This window comes from Nicotiana tabacum, chromosome 14, assembly GCF_000715075.1.
Source record: "Nicotiana tabacum cultivar K326 chromosome 14, ASM71507v2, whole genome shotgun sequence".
Classification (NCBI taxonomy): Eukaryota; Viridiplantae; Streptophyta; class Magnoliopsida; order Solanales; family Solanaceae; genus Nicotiana; species Nicotiana tabacum.
The window spans coordinates 101,484,499-101,492,303 of record NC_134093.1 but is presented as its reverse complement, the minus strand read 5'-3'; positions in this window follow the sequence as shown (position 1 = coordinate 101,492,303).

Sequence of the window (7,805 nt, the reverse complement as noted above, 5' to 3'; positions counted from 1 at the left end):
AGTACATATAGCTTTTCCAACCACTCGAAATAATTTACATCCTAGTTGCTAGCTATAACATATTCTGGCCTTTTTAATCCACTTAAATCTAAACAACTCGCAAAGTCACACAAGTGTCTTTAAAAATTGAGAGATAATGTACTTTTTAATATTTTATATTATAGAAACGGGAGTTAAAATTTGTTACAAATGGGGTAAACCACAATAAAGTATTTGGGCCGGGGAATGGGCTATACTTGAGTCAGAACGTGAAACAGCCCAACAAGAGGTTATTGGACTAGAATTCGGATCCAGGTTGAGGTACATGTGTCAAGGAATTAGTGGACAATAGGAATTATAGCTAATATAAGTATGGCGTTATGCGAATAGAAGTCTTTTCTTTATTTTGGCTTAGCTCGCACTCTCGAATCTCCCTCCATTCTTCTTTTTCATTTTCCTCTTTTTTTAGTGATTCATTTGGTTGTTGCTACTTTGAGAGTTTGATTTAGATTTGTAATTCTATTTTCTGATCAATACAATATGGATCCACTACATTGGTGCTCTTGTTGCTCGTACTCCACGCCTGGACTCTTATGTCATGATCTATACTTCCATCGACAAGATATGTAATTTAGTGAAAGAGATGCAAGAGAATAACTCTCCTATGCTCTCTTCTATTTGCTATATGCAGTCAGTGCTGCACGAAATGCAATTCGACTCCACGGAATTCGTTGAGGCTCCAAAAATTTTAGATGCTACAACTATCACCTCTGCACTAGACCCAGTTTTGGATGATACAAACACCAAGGTGGCCAATATCATGAAATCGCATATGGATTCACAACTTTCTGTTCTTGCTGTTGAAGACACACCCCAAACAATGGTTCCCGACGATGTGTCCTATGCTTATGTTGCGATAACGCAACTTGAATCTTCACGTCTATCATTCTCAGCTAGGGGGCCAAGTCTTCCACTTAAAGGCTACGGACATGAGCTAGACATGGAGTTTGGCTACAAGGTGTTCGATATGTTGCCGAAGAGAGACATTTTTACAAATATTCGTTGTCCTGATAGAGCTATTAGTTCGCTTCCATATGATTTTGGCTTGTACGACTACAAGTGGGTGGATACTGGGCAGGTAAGGACTTTGGATGATGCAAAAATAGAGGAGACTACTGGGGTAGACACAACAGAGAGTGATGCGATAGTTTGTATCAGCAGATGTGAAGAGCAACCAACTATACATGTTATTATTGTTATGATTGAATCTCTCATGGATTATGGATATTCAAGCAATGCAGACAAGGTGTTCAATGAAAACGTCCAAGAAAATAACGAGAACCTGCTTAACCTATTCGCTCATAAAGACTCATTTTTTATTGCTCAGAGTTCCCTGGACTGTTTAATTCCGAATGTGACTACAAATTTCTATGCAAATAAACATTTTACTACAGACGCCTTAAAGCTTCGCACTCACAACGATCCTAATCGAAGAGAAAATTTTGGAACTTTGGTGAAGTGTGATGTGCCGCTTATTGGTTATGGAAGGTCCCGGTGGCTCCAGCAGAACTTTGGTTCACACGTTGACAATTGGTTCAACATTGGGCAGTTGATCATTTTGGTTGGTGATGGATATAGACGGAGTATGCACTCAGTGTACTTTTTTGTTGAATCAAGCTTAGATGATTCAGAATTTTGGGGGAGTATAGTTTTCACCTTTGCTTTAGTTTGTTTGGTTGCTTCCACTAGCCACGCAGTGAATAAGTACTTCATCAACACTTCTACAACTTCATGTTCATTCTCTGCAATATCTTCAAGTACTCGTCTGCTCCGCCTACTTGACAAAGTTATATATCGTTCTTTGCTACTCAACAATGCCTTGTATACCTGCTCATTGGTGCTCACTAGTGTGGTATCTCCTGTAAATATCATTTTTCCTGTGTCACATGTATCTGCCAATTCTCAATACTCTTTTGTTGCAAATAGGCAGAGTTTTCTATTTCAAAACATATGTACAAAGGCTATTCTATCCCTTTTCTAGATAGGAACCAGCATATACGAGACACGAACTTCTGCTGCAATATTTCTTTCGCTGTGTTGGATGATTCATATGGGATATATGACATGGAATATGCACAAATTTTGGATCAACCGTCTGGCAGAGTAATAATTCGAAGAATATGGGTGCTAAATCGACATTTGGTGTGGCTTCAACCAGCCTTTGACTACCCGACTTACACTTGGTTTGGTACTGGGCAGAAAGATTTGGCACAACTCCCTTGTGTAGGTCAAAGGCTTATTGGTGCAATAGATCAGTCTATATTAGTCAGGGAACAATCTAAAATTGTTGAGCTCATTGATTTCACTCATCTTCATAGGACGAATGTACAACTCTCTGTTGTTGCAATAGCCCACTGGTTAGCTGAATCACAACAAGTTGTTACAGTGCAACGTGTCCATGCTTTTCAGGACAAGTGATAGAAACTTAGGGTCCACCAAACTATATAGAGAACCAGGTTCTCTATCAGTTTCCACAGAATGCACGCACACAACAGTAAGTAAATGACACAGTAGAGTTTTACGTGAAAAACTCCTAGCTCACGGGATTAAAAATCACGACCTACCCTTGTAGAATTTCAACTTCACTACTGAGCAAATTTCAGATTACAAAGTGTTGTAACCTAAGAATTAACCTCTTAATCCCTCACTAACTTGTAACAACTCTATTACAAGCCCCTTTGTAATAACTCTATTACAAAGCTTACAACTCGACTAACTCTAGCCAAGACATAAACATATGATTTATGATTTTACAAGGGTTTCCTACACAATGCTTCTAAATAAGCTAAGTAGAAATTACGAGTAAATTATTTTGACAAAGATGCTACACAACTATGGACATATGATGACTCAATGCAGGAAACTGGTCCTTCGTTATGTTGCTCTTTGTTCTTGATACCTTGAATGTCATTTGCAGGTTGGCAATATACTTGAGATAAAGCTTGATGAGTTCTAGAGTGTGCAAGTGTTGTTTTGCCTTTTCTTTATGTTAATATTGCATAAGTGACATCACTTAAATGATGTAAGCATGTTTGGTACAAAGGCATTCCCCATAAAGTGACTACTCCACTGTTTGCACTGTTGCGTGTGTGCAGAGGAACAATTGCAGTCACTTTACAGCTGTGGGGAGTTGACTGGTACTGTCAGTAAGGGAACTGATATCGATCTATTCTCTCTGTTATTTCTTGGACTCTGAAAGTTGGAGCATGTCCTAGACTTGAGACTTGTTGATCTTTGAGCACTCAGGGGATGTGGACCAGGTTTCCCATCTGGTTCTTAACATTAAGTTTGTCAGATCATCAAAACATAGCAGGACACATAACTTATCAATTTTTCCCTTTTTGATGATGACAAACTTGTAATTGAAATTCCTCCTGAGCCTGTGTTGTTCCCCCTCTTGGTCCGCCTAATTAATAAATTTCCCCTGAGCATGTGCTTGTTCCCCCTCAATTACTTTTCCCCCTATTGGCATCATAAAAAGATTAGGGACAAGCAATAAGCAAAAAGAAGTCTAGCCTGGTTAACTCATGCCACATGTGTGCACACAATTATGGCTAAAAATATAGCAGAAAAGCAAGATATGCACAGCAAAAAGGATGAGAAGTTCATTAATTTTGGAAATAAGCAGGGAGCAGTTCCATTGTTACACAATCACCACAAACTAAAAATATCAAACAAAAAAGGTACCAGCCAGCAAACATAACCAAACATAAGAAATATAAACAACTTGAACTTGACACTGGGAAGGGAATGACTCTAAGGAGCACTGGAAGACGGAGGTAGATAGGAATAGGCAAGAGTTCTAAGGTGGATATCCGTGCGAGCATTTGCAGACCCTTGCTCATTGAGCAACCTCTCCTTCAGGTCCTCGACCAGTTTCTTAAGATCAATATTTTCTTTGGTCAGGCGAGCAACCTATGCACTTTGTGAGCTACTGAAACCAGGTGCCTCCTGGGCCTGACTAAGCTGACCTTCAAGGATAACATTCCATGCCTTCAACTTCTTTATCTCTTCATGGGTGATATTCTGAGCTTCAATCAGTTGAGAGATAGTGGAATTGCTGCCAACCCCTCATTTTTTATCGATGCACTCACACTTTTCCAAGGTAGTTTTGGAGAAACTCTGCTTGCGAGTACCCATGGTGGCCTTTCCCAGGGGAACTTTGAAGAACTCAAAGACTTTGGTGAGAAGAAACCCATAGAGCAGTCCATGATTACCATCCTTGAAATCTGCTACCTTTTTCATGTGCTCAATCATGATTCCTGGCAGATTTATAGTGGAGTATGCATCCAGAGCCTGCATAAGGAACATATCTGCTCGTGATGTAATAGAATGTCTTTCTGCCCGAGGGAGAAACACTTTATTCATCATTTCGAATAGCAACTGGTATACTGGAAGGAGGGCCTTCTTGTGCACCCGTTCCCCCTGCTGGACTGCATTATCTTTCAGAATGGCATTTTTGAAGTTTGAAGAGCAAGTCCCTTCAATGGAGGATATACCATCAGTAGGCACTCCCAAGATGGTTCCCAATACAGCCTCATCAATCACAAAGTCAACCCCATTTACCTTCAAGCAGATATTATCATCCTCAACAGTGAACATATAGGCGTAGAAACTACGTACCTCGGTCTCAAACACCTTGGGACTCTCATGTGTGCAAGTGAAGAGAAAGGTTGGCGCCAATGAGGAACCTGGTTCCTCGAAAAAGGCCAAGGTCAGTGTGACCAAGGATGTTGGACGGGAAAATATGAGAAAATAGAAGGTGCTTTGGGGAAGAACCTTTTCCCCTGACATTCTTGACCTGACGGGAATGCGACTCCTAGTTGAAATTTGTGAATTTTCTCCGCAGATTTCTTAGATACCTACTCAGACACATTCTTTTCAGGCACCTTTTCAGCACGCTCTTCAGCCACTTTCTCATCAGACTTGTCCACCGCAATGTTGCTAACTTCCATCACACTCCCAGATGACTTTTTACCAGATTTTGGAACAACAGGTGTTTTGGAGGATTTACGGATAAAGGGACTGGGTTCTTCATCAGCCTCGTCATCAACATTTACCACAAGAGCTGTAGGTACTACCTCGTCATTTACTAACTTGCCACCCTTCATCAACCTCCTTCTCTTCTTTTCTTTCTTACTTTTCTTCAGCACTGACTCAAGAGCTTCCTTATTTTACAGTCTAGTAGTGGGCCTTTTAGGAGTGGGCGGTTGGGGAGTTTCCCTTTTACTCCTAGCACTAATGAAACTCGCAATAGCCACATTATCATAGTCTTCTTCATTCCCTCCGTTTTCCTCCTTAGACAGAGATCTCATCCCGGGAGGAACAATGGCCAATGGCTCAGCATAGAAATGAGGAGAGGGAGAGGGATCAGTACTGACCTGGGGTTCTTTAGAAGAACATGGAGTTTCATCCCAAGTAAGAGCATATGGCTCCTCTTGGGTGGAGGGATCAGGTCCCTCAGGAAGTTCCCTAGTAGTATTATCTGGTGCCAGATTTTTGACAGGCACCAGTTCCCTTCCCTCTACCAGTAGACTAACACCTTTCCCCTTAGACCCATTTGTTTTAGACACACCTTCATACTCACCAACTACACAACCCTCAGCAGCGATTGACAACATATTCTCTATGGCCTCTTGTTCTTGCAAACCCAAAGTATACTCAGAAGGCATAAGAAGAGCATTACCTGTAGAATCGGCGACATTCAAATCAAGGCATGGGGTAGTCTTTGCCGATTTATTACTGTTACAACCCACTCCTTGCATCTTAGAACTTTCTTCCACTAGTCGACTAGAAATTTCCTGATTGTCTTTTTCTGCCAGTGTATCTGCTTCTACCATTTTTTCTGATGAGACAGAAAGAGAGGTTGCTGCCACAATTTTCTTGGGAGTCGAGGTTTTGCGACTCCTATGAGAGCCAGTGCTCGACTGAGTTGGAGAGGAACCAGTAGGTGGTTGTGACTCTAGCTTAGGGTTTGGACTAGATGTTGTAGGGATTGTAGGCTCTAGCACTGAGGTTTCAATGGGTGAAGGCACAATGGGGACGATGCTTGGAACAATCTGAGTTTCTAGATTTTCAGACATGGTGGAGGATAATGAGTGTTCGATGGAAGAGGAGAGTGTTTGGTTTGAAGAAAAGAGGGAATTTTTGGCTTTGATGTGAACAGTTATGATAGTGACTGTGAGAGAGGTTATTTAAGATGAGTGAGGGACCGGTCACGAACGGGTATTAATTTGGGTAGACGAGTCATATCATAATGGGTAGAACGCTTGAGTTCCAAAAAGAGAGAGAAAGGAAAGATTCACATTTTAATGACGTGACACTATTTCAGCCGTTAAAAAGGCGTAGATGAGAGTACATAGAAACTACTAACCTGTGTCAAAGGAACCAGGTTCCCTGACAGATTTTGTAAATGTGAACTTCATCCTTTTTGACTAAAATGCGATATAATTGGCTACTTGTTTGCTTTGTAATCTTCATGCTTGTCTACCTGCAACGGTATAGAGATGAGTTAGACTTTTCCATAAAATAATTTTTAGCCATTTTACCTGTACATTTCTTTCATAGACAATCATTGAGGGACTAGGTCCTCAGCTTGATTTTATCAACCCTAGTTCCAAGCAGTTCCTTTCAAAGTTCTCTCTGCTCAGTGCTTTGGTAAAGATGTCTGCAATTTGATCTTTTGTTCTGCAAAATTTCATGCAGATGAGCCCCTTTTCAACATTATCTCTAAGGAAGTGGTGTCGTACATCAATGTGCATTATTTTTCTATGTTGAACTGGATTCTTTGCCATGTTGAGAGCACTGGTGTTGTCACAGAGTAAGGGCACATAGTCAGAGAATACACCAAAATCTTCTAGCTGCTTCTTGATCCATAGCAATTGAGCACAACAAGAGGCAACCGTCACATACTCAGCTTCTGCAGTTGAAAGATCCACTGAGTTTTGTTTTCTTGTACCCCATGAAATTAGACACGAACCTAAAAAATGTGCCATTCCAGAAGTGCTTTTCCTATCCACCAGATAACCAGCATATTCAACGTTAGCATGCCCGATCAAGTTGAAATTGTCTTCTGATGGATAGTAGAGAACCAAGTCATGCGTTCCTTTGAGATACCTAAGGATTCTTTTGGCAGCCTTCAGATGAGATTCCTTTGGATTAGATTGAAACCTGGCACACAGTCCCACACTAAAAATGATATCTGGTCTGCTTGTTATGAGATACAAGAGTGATCCAATGATACCTTTGTATATAGTCTCGTTCACAGGAGAACCAAGTTCATCCATATCCAGACGAGTGGCAGTGGCAATAAGAGTATCAATAATTTTTGAGCTTTCCATTTCAAACCTCTTCAAAAGCTCTTTGATGTACTTCTGCTGATTTATCATTGTGCCTTTAGTAGTTTGCTTGACTTGCAAACCCAAGAAGAAATTCAATTCTCCCATCATGCTTATTTCAAACTTGCTTCCCATGAGGGTTGCAAACTTTTCACACAGAATCATTTTTTACACCAAAGATGATGTTGTCAACATAAACTTGCATAATAAGCAGGTTCCTTCCCCGTTTCTTCAGAAATAAAGTGTTTTCCATTTTCCCCCTTTTAAATCCATTTTCTAGAAGAAATTTGGACAACCTTTCATATCATGCAAGAGGAGCCTGCTTTAGCCCGTATAAGGCCTTGTCGAGTTTAAAAACATGCTCAGGATGCTCATGACATTCGAATTCAGGTGGTTGCTTGTCGAAGACTTCTTCTTTTAGAAAGCCAT